General features: G+C 64.4%; 1 protein-coding gene and 1 long non-coding RNA gene across 4 annotated transcripts in view; one reads left to right on the forward strand and one right to left on the reverse strand.

Moving 5' to 3' along the window:
* Positions 1-15,911, forward strand: part of MACROD1 (mono-ADP ribosylhydrolase 1) — a 130,163-nt gene that overhangs the window by 95,697 nt on the left and 18,555 nt on the right. The window lies entirely within an intron of this gene.
* Positions 9,552-14,466, reverse strand: LOC118665378. The gene is made up of 3 exons (XR_004970631.1): positions 14,311-14,466; positions 12,298-12,370; positions 9,552-9,968 (listed from the first exon to the last, which is right to left on the reverse strand). It is a non-coding gene; the product is annotated as an uncharacterized LOC118665378 (long non-coding RNA).

Raw genomic sequence — 15,911 nt, forward strand, 5'->3', positions numbered from 1 at the left:
AGGCCAGACCCCCCCACAGCCCCAGGCAGGCCCATCTCAGAGATCAGGCCTTTCTCAGCCCTGACTCCAGGGCAGCCTGGCCGGCTGTGGAGGCAACTGCCAGCAGGTCCCCAACTTCCAGAGACACACAGTGGGGCCACCACACTGCAGGACAGGCCTTTCCCTGCTCACCGCCACTCCTCAGCCATCTCATCTGCCCCTCCCCGGGCTGAGACAAGCTGCCCCCCGAGGCCGGAGCCTGCCAAGCATGCGGCACCCAGCTCCCCACCTCCCCGCCTCTGTCCCACCTGACTGCGCAGAGGGGGCTGTGCCCCCCAGGCCCCGGGGCCTCACCCTTCCCTGCACCAGGCCAGCTGCTCTTGACATCGGCCACCACACTGGGCCTCGGCGGCCAGTCTGCGGGTCCCAGCCTGCCTCTCTCTCCCTCGACACCCACCATCTCAGGGCCACCTGGAGTTCTGATCCGTCGCTCAGCTGACTTGGGAGCGAGCACAGACACCACCTGCCCATCTTTCGTGCCCTGCTCTCCCATACCCAGGTGCCCACGCATCCTCACGGCCACTACATCCCCCTGTGCAGGCCAGGAAGCGGGGTCCCCAGAGGTAGCAGACCTGGGGTCGCCCAGTAGTGACCCAGCTCAGCCACCAGGCCTCAGTTTGCAGAGCTAGGTCTTTCCGGCTAACGGCCTCCCCATGGAGCCCTGGCAGCAGGTGACTGGATGGGTGGCAGCACCCCTCCCACCGCCTCCTCGCAAACAAGCTGGGGGCTCCCAGGGGCTTTCACTAGGAGGCTCCGGGGAGGCGCGAGGAGGTGCCTCGAGGGAGGGCGCCACTGCTGGTGGCCAGCGTCACGTCAGGATTCTGACCCCCCCAACCCCTGTCCTCGGGGACCCCTTCAGCCAGGAGGGGGCATCTGTCCACCTCACCCCACGTTATACTGCAGTCCTGACCCCGCCCCCTCCACATACAGCCTCAGGAGGTGGATACCGGCAACTCCATTTCACCAATGAGGGAAACTGAGGCTCTGGGAGGTGGAGGGACTTGGACCCAGGAAGGTGGAGCGAGGGCACGCTGTCCTGCAGGCGGCGGCAGTCCCGGGCGTGCCTGGCTTCAACGCACGCTGGGGAGGCTTCTTATAGAGGCGCCCGGTCGTCCGGTCACTGTCCGTGTGAGGTCACAGGGCTGGGCCCATCCACAGCCCCCCACACACCCCTGTGCCCTCCTCTCCCCTGCTCTCAGACCTGCCCGTGGCTGGCCCTTCAGTGGGGATGTGGCTAGCCCCCTCGCTGCCCACCCTGCTGGGCAGCACCCTCCCGGGCACGGGCCCTGGCAGCTCAGGCCATTTCCATTTTAAACCGGAGGAAGCCCTGAGCAGTCGCCCACGGAGGGAGCCGGAGCGGCACCAGCTGACAGGTGATGTTTGCGCCTCTCCTCTCCGGGGGCTGGCAGGGAGAGATGCACTTGGCTTTCACTCCAGAAACCTGAGCCTGGAGCTCCTGAGCGTGGCCACCTTCCCCACACGGCTGGGCAGAGAGGGGCATGCCCCCGCCCACTTCCCTGTGCCGGTGGAATCCAGCACCCTGCCCGGCTGGGTGCCCCCACACAGGCCAACTCCTGAGCCCCCTGGGGTGCGGCCAGCAGGGGTGGGTCTCCATCCTCCCTGAGGGCTCAGGTCCAGGGTGGGGCAGGGCTGGACTCAGCGTCCCCCCTCTGCCCCCAGCCAGGCCTTTATTCCTATCAGGGCTCTGGCTGGGGCTGCAGGGGCCTGGCGCATCCCACCCAGCTGGGCTGTATTATCTCAAAACCACACACCGGAGCCTTGCAGCCCTCAGGGCACCTGGACGCCTGGGGCCGCCCCCGATGCCTCCAGCTCCTCAGGAACTTTCTCTACGGAGACCTCCGATCAGCCAGGCTCCCTGCAGCTGGGGGCGGCTCTCCAGCCTCCTTCCCTCGGCCTCTAGTCCCCGGAGGAGGGGCGTGTGCCTGGCCTCGGGCTCGGGTGGGGGGCTCGCTGCCCTGGGACGCAAGCACATCAGTCCCACGGCTCCAGCCCAGGCGCACCGCCCCAGCCCCGGCCGCACAGGCCACAGTCCACGGCGCGCACGGGAGGGAAGTTGGAGCTGCTTATGCCCCCCTTGAAGTCGTTTTAAAAATAAAACCTCGTTCCAGCCGTGACTCACGCAGTTGGTGGGGACCGGAACGCCGCGCCTGGGCCGGCCGGCTGCCTCTCTCCAGGCTCCCCAAACCCTCTGGTTTCTGGGTGCGAGGCCGGAACTGTAACCAACCGGCCCAACCTGGCACCCCACGGCGGGCCGGGCCGCCCCCTGGGGGCGCAGCGAGGGGCTCGGGCTGGGGTTCCGTCCGGGCCCCCGCCCTTTCCAACCTCAGCTCTGGAGAGTGGAGCCGCCGACCGCGCACCCGCACCTCCCCGCGGCGGGGCCAGCTCCGCCGGCGCTCGGCTGTCGACTCGGCGACCCCCGCCCCAAATCCCCAAGGCGGCGCGGCCCCCCCGGCGCCGGGTCCAAACCGGGCAGCCCGCCCCCGCGGCGCCCCGCGCACTCCCAGCCCCCGCCCCACTGGCCCCGCGCCCCGTCCCGCTCGCGGCCCCGGCCCCCGCCCCGCGGATCCCTCCTTACCTGCGCAGCGGCCGGGGAGGCGGGTCTCCTCGGGAAACTTTGCGGCGACGGCTGGAGCCTCAGGGGTTATTCCAAGGAGCGGGAGGGACCCGGAGCGGGCAGGCGCCGGCGGAGCCCGGGAGAGGAGCCCCCGGCGAGCGGAGCGCGGCGTCGGGCCCGGGGCGAGGGGCGCGCAGCGGCGCATCTGCCCGGCTCGGGCCCCGGAGGAGCGGCGGGGCTGTGCGCGGGGATGCGCCCGGGGCGGGGCGGGGCGGGGGCGGGCGCCCGGGCGGGTGCGCTCGGCGGGGTGAGGGCCGGCAGCGGTGCCTGCGCGAGCGGCGGCGGCGAGCAGGGCGCGGGGAACCAGGCTGGGCGGCCGCCTCTCCCCTCGCGGCGGCGGCGGCGGCGGGGGCCGTGCGTGCAGGCGCGGAGCCGGGAGGGAGGGGAGGGAGGGGAGGAAGCGGGGCGGGGGGCGGGGAAGGCGGGGAGGAGGCGACGGGGGCGGGGGCGCCGCGCTGCGCACTGGCCGGCGGGACCCGGCGCGGGAGGCTGCGCGGCCGCGCGGGGACTCGGGCCCAGCCCGCGAGAACCGGCCTCCGCGGCCTCCTACCCCTGCCCTCCGGCGAAAATGGCTGGGAGGCGGGAGGAGGAGGTTGGGGAGCCGGGCCCCCGGGGCGAGGAGGGAGGTTCCCAGAGCCAGCCTCCAGCGCGGGGGCGGGGGGTGGGGGGGCAGAAAAGGGCTCTCGCGCTCACAGCCTGCCCTCACACCCTCCTCTCTGCACCCACTCATTCATTCATCCTTCCAGCCATCTAGCCATTCATTCATTCATCCGTCCACCCATGCATTCATTCACTAACGTACCCACGCGAGGGTTACCCCTTCCTCCCTGCCTGGCGCCCTTCCCCACGCGGACCCCTCACCTGCACTGGCTCTAAGCGCCCAGGCCTCCCTGTGCGGTGCCCTCCCCCCCCCCCACCGCCCCCCAGCTGCCTAAATGGCCCTGCCAGGTCAGATCCCAGCCCCGCACCCACCCACCCCCAAAGCCGATTGTGACCTTGAGCGTTACCTAACTTCTCCAAGCCTCAGCGTCCTCTGTTGAGAAATGGGAGCATGAGCCACCTGCCTCGGAGGGTTGATGTGAAGGTTGAAGGAGACCTGACCAGGAGGTGGCTGGGGCAGAGCTGGGCACACATTAGGGACTGGGGAAATGTCTGCACCTGTTGTGTGGGGTCTGGAGTTGGGGGTGGGCCAAACATCCCTCCCCTTAGCCAGGAGCAAGCGTGCTCCTGACAATCTCTGGGACACTAGGGGGCTCTTTGTTGAGCCTGAGCCCGGAAATCCCATCCTGCCCTCCTTTTCACTGGAGTTGAGTCCCTGCCTCTGCCTAGAGCTCCCCCTTCCCCTGGCCCCACAGCTTGCAGGTCAACACCCAGACTCCCCACAATCTGGCTGGGACCCCTCTCCCCAGAACCACCCCAGGCCTGTGTCAGGGGCTGCCAGGGGCCCAGCACACGCTGCTCTCTGCTGTCCTCCAGGGCCTGGCCAAGCCACCCCTGCCCTGTGGGAGGGGACTCTCGGGTCCCTGGAGGGAGAGATACTGCCCCCCTCACCCCTGTACTTCCCCACCCCTCCTGCCCCCGGTCCTGGGGCACAGTGAGGCCTTCCGTGCCTGTGGCTGTCACCTCTGTTCTCACTCCTTCCTCACCTCTCCCTTCCCATTTACCTCCCCTTCGTTCCCTTTCGGCTCCCGATTTCTACTCAATTCACCAAACAGCCATTTTTTCCTCCCAATTTTTATTTATTGCCCAAACATTATACCAATAAGAAAGGAAAGAAAAATCACCCTCAATGCCGCTGCCCTGTGGCGTCCACAGCCCTTGTTGCCCTGCGCCCTTCCAGGCTTGTCCTGCGCTGTCAGCTGTAATTTTCACAGAGCTGTGCTTTCCGTTCCGCCTGCCCAGACCCCCAGATGGACGCGGGGCCCTCGGGCTCCGTCGTCCCTCCCTCGTGGCCCCTGGCATGTTGCTCAGGAAATATGTGCGTGTCTTCCTCCTCGTCCAACTGCGTCCTTTCCATCCCTGCCGCCCACGTCCCAAGCGCAGGGCCGGCCCGGGGCGCACTCCGCCCGAGGCGGAACGGAGGGTGTGCATGCAGCTCTAGCGGGGCTCTTCAATACCCAGATATCATCTTCTGAATCGTGTTCTTAATGGCCGCATGATATTCCCTGAGCCGATGCACCGTAACTCGCTCAGCTGTGCCGGGCGGCTGTGCCCAGTTCGCAGAGCATGTGTGGAGGTCCGCTGTGTCTGAGCACCTTGGGGGACACCACAGACCAAAAGTGAATCAGGGCCTGCTCCATCCAGTCCTGGCAAAGCAGGAAATCCAGCGAGGGGCCACCCCTGCCCTGTGGGAGGGGACTCTCGATACCCAGATATCATCTTCTGAATCGTGTTCTTAATGGCCGCATGATATTCCCTGAGCCGATGCACCGTAACTCGCTCAGCTGTGCCGGGCGGCTGTGCCCAGTTCGCAGAGCATGTGTGGAGGTCCGCTGTGTCTGAGCACCTTGGGGGACACCACAGACCAAAAGTGAATCAGGGCCTGCTCCATCCAGTCCTGGCAAAGCAGGAAATCCAGCGAGGGGCCTGGGCACCCAGACAGCTGGGGCGCGCGGAAACCGACCTCTTCACCCCAGGCACCAGGGCCAGCTTCCCAGGGAGGGGGCTCCTGAGCCAGGTCTTGGAGGGTCACGGGGAATGCGCTGTGACTGACAGAACCTGTGGTTTGGAGAGAAGGAGTCTGGGGGATGGGGGGGTGAAGATGAGGGGACTGGCAGCAGCCAGGCCAGGTGTGCAGGGCCTTGAACAAGCCTGGGGAGTCTAGCCTTTCTCGCGGAAGGTCAGGGTGCCAGGGAGGGAGTGTAAGCACAGCCGGGGCACCGTCAGCTATAAGACTCAGAAAGTTACTTGTTCATCCAACAAGCGCTTGCTAAGCGCCCGTGTGCACCAGGAAGCAAAGAGGTTGGTGGGGCCCTGGGCCAGGACCTGAGCTCCCCTCCGTCTTCGAGCTGGGCACTCAAGGTGCTCTCAGCCCAGGCGGCAGTCACTGGGGGCCACGTGTGGCTTCGACCGGGGCTGGACCAGCCCAGCTCCCCTGCTCCCGGGGCGGCCGTCACCCGGCGGTGCCCAGCAGCTAGGCGTGGCCGGCCCTACCACCGACAGCCAAGGTCACCCGGGCCCTGCCCCCAGCACCCGCTTCCCCATCTGCCTACCCTATCTGCAGGCCCCCGGCCTGGATTCTGCTCGCCACCTCCCGACTTACCCGCTGGGGACCCCGGCACTGTCCTAGCCTCTAGCCTTGCTGCTCCTCAATTTTCTTATCTCCATGGGCCTCGCAGACATCCTGGGGCTGGTGTGACAGTCCCTGAGGTTCCAAGAGGCAAGTGCACTGTGAAGTGCTGTAAGGGACAACACGGCTCACCGTTAGTAGATTGTTGTCAACCAAGGTGGTGGCCCTGGGTGGGCCTGTGCTGGGGGGCGGGGGGCAGGAGCACCTCATCTCTGCCCTCCAAGATCCCAGGGTCCCCTGGGTCTGGGGATACCTGAGGGGGCCCCCAGAGAACCCCAGTCACTGAATACCTGGTCCGCCTGGCTCCCAGGCCGTGGCCCCGGGGACGCCCTGGGGCCCCCAGGGAGGTGTCCATGAACCATGGCAAGTGGCCTGTGGCAGGCTGGCTGTGCACACCTGCTGGGCACGCCTGTCAGGCATACTAGCCCTCACCAGGATGTCCATTCGAGCAGCTTCCCCCACCCCACCTGACTGACCCTTTCCATCCTGCACCCAGAGGCGGGGCTCCTCCCCAGAGCAAGGGTCAGGGTGCAGGAGCTGCGGGTGGACCCCAAGCAAATCTCTGGGGGAGCAGGGAACTAGACCCCCAGCCCAGGCAAGGGAAGTCCAGAGAAGGGAGTGGACACAGCAGGGACCACAGCCAGGCGGGATGAAGCCAGCGACTCCTGAGCTGGGGGCAGTGGGACCACGGAAGGGTTGGCCTCGGCCTTGGGCCTGGGGAAGCTGCTGGCCAGGGAGGGAGCACTCCTGCTTCAGCCGCAGTGCTCCCCGCCACCGGCCTCTGGGCACACTCCTGCCCCGGGCACTGACACAGGGGTCCCGCTTCCCTCCGCCAAGAGGCCCAGCCAACTCCTGCTCACCCCTTAGTCCCGGGCTTAACCATCCTGTCCTCCCTGAACCCCACTTTCCCAAGGAGGCCCCCTTGCTCTCTGCTCCCTCAGGCCTCTCCTCGGCAGCTCTCCGCTCAGTCTGTGATCACGTGTGACTTGTGGGCTACATTTTCCACCCACTGGACGACACTTTCGCATCGCTGAGAGCGGGCGTGGCTGGCACGTTCTCCCCCGCACCCCACCCCTGAGGTACAGAAAACAGTGGCCAAGACTGGAACTGACGGAGCCCGTGTTTTGTTGGCGTCCATCTCTCCCAGCACCTCGAGGACACAGCCAGGGCTCCTGGGTCCCTTCGTGTCCCCAGCACCTGCAATAGGCCCATGTGTGGCCAGAGCAGTCAGGCCCTGCTGGGCGTTGGAGAGGACAGCCCTGCCTTCGCGGTGACAGCTGCTCCCAACTGGAACTGCCCTAAGATGGTGTTCCGGCCCGGGCAGGGCAGGGCAGGGCAGGGCGTGGTCCAGTTGTGTGCGGGTGACACAGGGAGTGAAGCCGGAGAGGTCCAACCTGGGCCTGGGCAGAGGCAGGACTGTGCCCCCGGGGGCCAGGGTTCCGAGCCAGCCCCCTCCCTGGCGGGACAGAGACTTGTCTCTGATGGGCCCTCCTGTCTGTTGGGAAACTCCTCTTCTCCCCACAAATGACATCACCGCCCCCCCCCCACACTCCCATCTCTGCCAGACCCGGGGCTGCCTCTCACTCACTCCTTCCCTCACCCACTCGCTCCCAGGGCATTATTCCCAGCAGAGCTAATGCTTTCTCTGGGGACTGGCTGTCACTCACCTGGTACACATCCCAAGTTCAGGAACAGAGGTGTGAACTGTGCACAGGGGGCAGGCCAGGAGGAGGGGTGGGCGGTGAGCGGCTCCGGGCAGAGGGTGGTGGAGATGGAAGCAGAGGGGAGGCCAGACCTGCAAGCCTGATCAGGAAGGAAGTTGGGAGGACAAAGAGAGGGCACATGCCCAAGATGTTGGGGAGCCGCAGGGTAGGGTCCCCGAGACTGCCCAGCAGGGAGGAGGGAAGGGCAGGGCTGAGGAAGGTGGGGTGGAAGATGCCCGGGTTCTGAGATTGGGGCCTCAGAGATGTCTGCTGGGTCTGGGCCTCCAGTGACACCCCACCACCCATCACGGAGCCTCTTCTGACCCCTGCAGACCTTTTTATCAGGGGCTCAGAACCCACCCAGGTTCCTGGCCAGACAGGGAGGCAAGACAGAGAGAAGGGCGCAGGGAGGGTGGGGAGCGTGCGGCCTGCAGAAAGGAGGGGTCTTCTCCCAGCACAAATCTGCAGGCGCAGCCCAGCGCTGGGTGGCTGGGTCGACTCAGCTCCTGGGTCCTCTCTGCCCTTCCCCCAGCAGCTCCTTCCCCTCAGGGCGGCTGAAGCCACTGAAGTCGGGTGGCAAGGGGTCTACAGATGGGGTGTCGTGAGCCCGGGGTCTCCTTCCTCAAGTCCTGGTGGCACAGAGCCGTGGCCCAGGGCTGGGCTTGGGCGGGGTCACTCAAGGCCCCTCACCTGCTGGCACAGGTGCAGCCAGGCCTGGCGGGTTCTAGCTAAGTGCACTGCTGAGACTGGGCCGAGAGGAGGCACAGGGGAGGGGGAGGGGGAGAGGGTGCCAATGGGATGGGGGGGGGTGTTGCCCAGCAACCACCAAGCTGCTCGCTGCGGCTGCCTAGGAGGGATTCTTAAAGAGCTGAGCAGAAAGGCTGGGCCTTGGAGGGGCTGAGGCAGGGCCTTGCATACCAATGGCTGCTACTGCTGCCTCCCTCCCCTCCCTCCCCCTCCTCCCTCCTCCTCTGCCCCCTCCTCACAGCAGAGCCCCAGCTGGGAGGTTGGAAAGACTGAGAGGAGGGGCACCCAGCCCAGGGGGGACCTGAGGCAGTCAGGGCAGGAGCCGGGCTGGGGCCTGGAAGGGGATAGGATGGCCGCCCTGAGCCTACAGGGCTGGGGTGCCCCAGCTCCCAGACCCCAGGGCCAGGGAAGGGCGGGAGCTGGGACTCCTCACCCACCTCCCCTGGCCCTCCTGAGGGGCTCTGCTCCCACCGAAGGATTAACCTGCTCCGCCTCTTCCCGGCTGAGTGACCTCAAATGAGCCCCCTCTCCCCCTCCCCCCCACCCCGCCCGCCCCCAAGTCTTTGGTCCTGAGAGTCCCAGTCAGGTTCGGGAGCCACCAGCGGTCACAGGCGGCCGAGGAGGCAGGCTGGCCAGGCTGGGGGTGGGCAGCGTCCGAGGAAGTCCTCCCTGGGGCCTCCCCGAACTCCCCGGGCAGCAAGTGTTCGCCCTTCCTTCTGTCCCGAAGAGAAGAAGGCGAGCCTGTTTGGCCTCCAGGAAGCACTTCCTGCGCCAACAGGAGTGATCCTGTCCTCCCAGCCTCGATTTCCCATCTGAGCCTGAGGGTCGGGGCCAGGTCAAGGGCGCCTCTGGGATCCAGGGGCAGCTGCTGGGTGTCTGCATCAGGAAGCTGCCCCCAGCTCCCTGCAGTGGAGGAAGGAGGGGACTGGAGGGGAGCTCACACGCAAAGTGCTCCTTCCATTGACCTGATTGGGCCACATCGGAAGCCGGTCCCAGGCCTGATCCAACCGTCGCCCACACTCCTCTAATTGGTCCCTGTGGGTGCAGCACTGCCTCTCTTCCTGGCCCTCCTCAACCCTGGGCCACCACTTACCCCCAGCCCCTGCCCCAGGCCCACCCCCTGCAGTTCCCTCCCGCTCAGCTCAGAGAGCGTGTTTCTAAAGTGCAAGCCCCACCCTGCTGCTCCCACACCTGCCCTGGCCCCCTCAGGCCTCCGCTACAGCTCACCCTCCCTGACCCACACAGCTCACACCCCCCCCAGACATGGAACCAGACAGGCCCAAATCAATGTCTGCTGAATGGATGAATGGCACCATGAGCAGCTCCTCAGTGCCGACCCCGTGTTGGCCTCTGGGTACAAGAATGACCAAAGACGACTAGGTCGTCTCCCACAGGCTGCCATGCTGGGAGCACATCAGCCAACGAGCCTGAGGATGAGTCGTTCAGGACCATGGTGAGGGCTCCAGCAGAAAGTCCAGTGCGATAAGAGGAACAGGAGGCATTCGGCTGGGTGGTCAAGAGGGGCCTCTCGGAGGAGGTGACTTTTCATTGAGACCTGAAGGATAAGAAGGAGCCTGTCTGGGAAAAGCTGCAGGGAGAGTGTGTCAGGCAGAGGAAGCAGAATGTGCAAAGGCCCTGGGGCATGAAAGAGCAAGACCTATTGGAGGAAGAGAAAGAAGGCAAGAAAACTGGGGGGAGCAGAGTGTGGGATGTAGCCAGGCATTCATGGAGGGGAATATGGATTTTATTCTAATGTAATCGGAAGCTATTTGAGATTTTTAAGCAGGGAAGTGACATGACTTAATTTATATTTTAAAGCGATCATCGGAACAACCACTTTGGAGAGCAATTTGGCAGAAACTAGTGAAGTAAAAGATGAGCATATCCCACCGCCCAGCAGCCCCACTCCCAGGTGTGCGCCCGACAGAATTCCCCGCGCACGTGTGCAAGATGCCACTGCAGCTGCGCGTGCCAGAGACAAAACTGGCACGGCGGCCCGCTGGTCTGTGGGAGAGCAGATGGATGCGTGCGGGGCGGTCCCCGCCTGGAGTATTACACGGCAGTGAAAACAGACCCACTAGAGCAGCACGGGCCGACCGGGGCCACCTCCCCAGCGTGGCGGGGGCATGCGGCCGCCCCCAGGAGCCCGGCTTTATATGAAACGGAGACATGCCGGCCTCGCTAATGTCATGCACAGCAGAACCGTCAGGAACGTGCAACCTGAATGCGGGGGGGGGGGGGGGTTCCTCTGCATTGGGGGGGCTTCAACTCTTCTGTGATGGTATATTTGTTGGGCTGGTGGTAGGTCAAGGGGCCGTGTGTGTGTGTGTGTGTGTGTGTGTGTGTGTGTGTGAGAAATCAATAGGAAAGGTTGCTGAGAGGATGCGTGAGGGTGCGGGGCAGAGGAGGGGTGGCCCAGGAGAGAGGAGACACTCGGGGGAAGTGGGAAGTGGAGGCCCCGCCTGCCTGGCTGTTGGGGGGTCCTCTTTCCTCCTCCAAACCCTCGGTTTGTTTTCTGTTCAATCAGCTCCTGGTTTTAAAATGAAGCTCAGAGAAGGCGAGGAGCTGCCTGGGGTCATCCAGCCAGCTGGGGGTGGAAGAGCCTGTGGCTTGTCCTTGGGGGTAGTTGGCTTGTCCAGCGGCACTGATCAGAGGGGTCACCCCCACACCGACCCCGAGCCTGGCCTGGGGGCCTTCTCCGGCCCCTCCCCTCAGGACATTTCCCTCAGCCAGCCATCCACTCCCCCTTGGGCTCCCGCCCCTCATTCCTGCGCAGATGGAGCCTGCACCCGGCTGGCTGGGGCCCAAGCCATCTCCTGGTAATTGGGTTTCAGGGATGCTCCTCTCATGGTTATGCTAATGGCGGGACGCTGAGCGCCTGCCCCCGGCTCCTGGGGGAGGGGAGGCCCCGGCAGCCCGGGCTGGGTCTGCTTGGTCTGCACCCGCAGCGCTGCAGCCCGCCCTGGTCCCTTAGAGGTCGGACTACCTGACTCGAACTCTGGCTCCCCCACTTCCCAGCCCAGCTGCGCGACCTGGGGCAAGTCACTCGACCTCTCTGAGCCTCTATTTCCTCATCTGTAAAGTGGGGGAATAATATCACCCTCACTAGGCTCTCAGGGGAGGGAACTATGAAATGAGAGACTCCATCTAAAAGACCTGGCCCAGTGCCTGGCGCAGAGAACTGGCTTGATAAATGTGTTATTAACTATGTTTGGTTTTTATTTAAAGTCTAAAAGGTCCGACAGGAAAGTGAACAGGGGCTCGTGGGATCTGAGTGATGAGGGAAGGGTGACTCCCTTTTCTTTTGCTTTTTGCCCCTGTGTGTTGTGTTGATGTAGATTACCCATGAATTCCTTGCGGACGGTGACTGTGATGGGGCTTGGAGAGCGGGTGTTGAGGGGCTTGGGGTCCAGCTTGGGGGCCACTGGCTAGGAGGTTGGGTCTCTAGGGGCCGAGTCCAAGGCACCCAGGCAGGAGGGGACAAGGGAGAGGCCCAGGCCCGCAGGAACCACCACCCACTCACAGGCTTTGAGCTGAAACGGCTGCCTGGCTGGCTTTTGTAGGGAGAGGCCTGGGGTGGACGCCTGGGCAAACCAGGGGGATAGGGCAGGAGTGAAGGTTCGGGGGAGGCAGAGGAGTCAGGCCTGGCACAGGGCCAGTGAGAGGGGCGTCCTAGAAGTGGGGGCCCAGCTGGGTACAGCTCCCAACAGCTTTGAGGATCACAGGGCTTTGCTCAGAGCAGAGCGGGTGAGGGGCTCAGTCCTGGAGGCAAACAAGCCAAGTCTGAGCAGGATGCTTAGTGTCCCGGGTTCCAGGTCAGACCCGCAGGCTTCGAACCCCGTCTCCACCACCCCAACCTGTGTGGCCTCGGGCCAGGCACTTACCTGAGCCTCAGTTTCCCCTTCTGTAGAATGGAGCTGCACGTTCAGCAAAGTCCCCATGGCTCTCCCTAGGGAGCTGGTGACCAAACTCAGTAAGAAGCTGCTCTTGTTAGGGGACCCCATTGCCGCTGGGACACCCTATGGGGCCATCACAGTTTTACGGGCATTTTGAACGTTACCACCCATGCCCCCCGAGGACATCAGTTAACTGACCTACCCACCTCACAGATGAGGAGACTGAGGCCCCAGGAGGCAGAGCCACTGGCTCAAATTCAAGTTCACAGCTGGGGTTTCAGGACCAGGCCTGGCCAAGCACAGACACCGGCCCCTCCCACTAAGCTCCGTGGCCTTGGGCATGTCCCTTCGCCTCTCTGGGCCTCAGTTTCCCCATCTGTAATAGGACGCGTTCAGATGGGCAGCAGCGGTGCCGTGTGAAAGCCTGTGGTCGGTGCCCACAGATGGGAGCCCCTTGCCCCCGTCCCCTGTGAGCTCCCCCGAACCTGGGAATTGTGCAGCGACCCTCACACTTTCACGGGCAGCCCCACCTCAGCAGACAGTGACCTTGGCCTGAGGGGCAGAGCTCGTCACACAGGGTAACTGCCCGCAGCGTGAGATGCCTTTGAAGTCTCTTGTTTTATCTTCAAAAGTTCAGCACATTTTACGTTTTATTCACTCGGTGGGGCGTTTCTCATCTAAAACATGTTTTAGACGACTCACCCTCAGTAACACAAGTACCCGCCACTGGCCTGGGGGGCAACACACTGACTTCCCAAGAACAAAGCCCACGCCCCTAAACCTGCCTGTGGAGCTGGGCTGCCGGTCAGCAATCATCACCTCGTAGGTACCAGGCACTATGCCAGGCTCTGGGGTACAGGTGAGCAGTGGGGCCCAGCCTGGGGGGGAGCAGGCCAGAACTGGCAGCTGCAGTCAGGACACCTAGGCAGTGTGGGGGGGGGGGTGCAAAAGAGGCTCCCCCTCAGGGAGGTTGGGGAAGGGATCCCCTGGAGAGTGCAGTAGCTAGCGGGTCCCCCTCCTGCCCCCATTGCCCTCTGACCTTCTTTCCTACTCGCCCCCTCCTGGATGTACCTCAAACCCGCCAGGCCCACTCCTGCCCCAGGGCCTTTGCACAGGCTGGCTCCTTCCATGCAGCAGTCCCTTGATCCTTCTAGATCAGCCCCACCACCCGTCTGCCGCTCTCCTCTCCCTTTTACTCCCTTCCCAGCCTCTGGTGCCGACTGATTCTCTTTATTCAGTTTATTCTCCTTCTATTGTTTCCCAACCCGCCCTGGCCAATGAGCTCTGTGCTGCAGGGCCTTGCCCGGCTGTGTCCCAGAGCCTGGCACAGTGGGCACTGGATGCCGACTGGTCAATGACAGAAAGCTGAGATCTGGCCTCGCAAAGGAGGATGGAGGACAGCGGCCAGGCTGCGGGGGGGTGGGGGGGGGAGCAGCCCCCAGTTCAGGGAGGCTGGTGGGCGGCCTCCCCGGCGTGTGAGGCCGGGACAAGGTGTTTGGAGGAGCAGCGGTCACGGGCATGTGTCAGCAGCGGCCCCAGAAACACACAGAGGGACTGTGTGGGCTCAAAGTCACTGCTGTCACCACTGTGCCCGCGTGCAGGCCCTCCCTGGCCCAGTGACCGGCTCAGCGCTTTCCTCAGGTCACTGAGTCCCCTCTCTGGCAGCGCCCCCGCGTGTCCCCGCCTCCCTGGGTGCTCCCCCCACCCGGGGCTGGAGGATCTAGTTCCCATCAGAGAAAGGCTCCCACCCGCCTGGCCTCCCGCCACTGCCCTTGGACCGGCCCTGCGGCCGGCACACCCCACCCAGGCCCTGCCTCTGCGAGGCCCCTGGGCGACCCGTGTGGCCTGGCTGAGCGACTCTGAGCACAACCCATGTACAGCCTGTTCGGTCTCCTCAGTAAACTGTCAGCGGGCCCTGCTGCGCACCGGCTCTGTGCTGGGAGCTGGGGACACACTGTGGGTGAGACACGTGGGCTAAGGCAGGAGGGGGGAGGCACTCACCTGGGAGGGGAAGATGCTGGCGGCAGTGATTCCTGACCCAGGGGAGGGCGTAGCCAGGGCTGCTCGAGATCCTGGTAGCTGACGCGCTCAAGGCTGACTCCCAGGCTGGGAGATGGGGAGGGTGTCTTCCAGGCAGCGGTACCAGCACATGCAAAGGCCCTGGGGCAGGAGGAATGGGGCAAGTATGAGGACCTGGAGTGTGGCTGAGGGAGAGGTGGAGGGGCACGGGGAAGCGAAGAGGGGTGAGCCGGCGGGCCATAGGCCTGGGAATGCCAGGGATCAGTTCTCTAACCTGAGCGCCCAGGGGCTGGGGCGGGGGGGGGGGAGAGGGGGTGGTCAAGGAGCCGCAGGTAAAAGAGGAGAATCTCCATCCGCCTGTGAGAGGCCGTGCTCCGTGGACCAGCTCCCTCGTCTGTAAACAGGGCAGGAACGGTGTCTCCCGCACGGGGTCCTCGGAGCTGACCTGGCCTCCGCCCAGCTCTCCTGCCACTGTGGGCCCTTTTTATCTAAAAAAGTATTAAAGTTAGATTTGATTACTTTATTGGCATAAAGACAAACATATGAACATTATACATGAAAACATCTTCTTCAACCTTAAAGTTCACTTTTTTCTTAAAAGAAATGACAACACTTTCCTGTCTCCCTAAAAGTATTATGGGCCCAGGACACATGACTGGGCCCTCAAAGTGGGGGCTCTTCCTCTAATGAGGTGCTGGGCAGGGGCCGGGGGGGGGGGGGGGGCAACCGGAAGAGGAGGAGGGGCCTCCCTCAGCCCCTCAGCTCCGCCTCTTCCCATCCCAGCTCCTACAGCCCCTCCGACCCCCTCCCCTCCAGCGGTGGAGTCAGGTCCCGCTGACCAGGCCCCTCATCCTGAACAGGAAAGTGCCCTGACCCGTCCGGCCATGCCCCACCCACATGCCCTTCCTACTCTGAAAGCACAGCCTCCCTCCAGCCTCAGCTCACAGGCCGCCTCCTCCATGAAGCCTGCCAGTCTTCAGGCTGCCCCAGCTCTTGGCATTTACATGCCCCCGCCCACCCCCCAGGACTAGAGCCCCCCTCCTTCCAGGGACAGTGTCTGCTTCATCTCAGTATGCTTGTGGCACCTGGCACATGGTTGGCACCCAGTTAAACTGTTCTGTGCAGAGAGAGAAGTGGCCCCGGGGTCTGCCTTGCCCCCGGGTGTCCACTGCCCTAGCTTCTCCCTGTCACTGGGCAGTGGCCACCTGCCAGCCCTGAACCAGCTCAGGAGTTGGAGCACAGCCTGGGGAGCGACACCACCCTGCCCAAAGGGACAGCAAGTGCTGGGTGGGGAGGGGCTGGGTCCCCCACCCCGCCCCGCCCCAGAGGAGGTGCGCAGGGCCTGAGGGCGTGGAGGGAGCAGGGGTGAATGGGGTTGGGGGTACACTGCATGAGTAGCAGTGGGGGGCAGGGGAGGGCAGCAGAGTGAGTGGAGGTGGGGAGTGAGCGCCCCAGGCCCCCAGCCCCTGACCCGGCGGGCCACCATCAGGGGACAGAGGATTTGGTAGTGACTGGTGAGAGGGCTGAGGACTCATTGCCACCCCAAGGTCACAGGCCCAGCACTGAGCTTGGAGCCGGTGACA

This window comes from Myotis myotis, unplaced genomic scaffold, assembly GCF_014108235.1.
Source record: "Myotis myotis isolate mMyoMyo1 unplaced genomic scaffold, mMyoMyo1.p scaffold_m19_p_10, whole genome shotgun sequence".
In the NCBI taxonomy this organism is placed as follows: Eukaryota; Metazoa; Chordata; class Mammalia; order Chiroptera; family Vespertilionidae; genus Myotis; species Myotis myotis.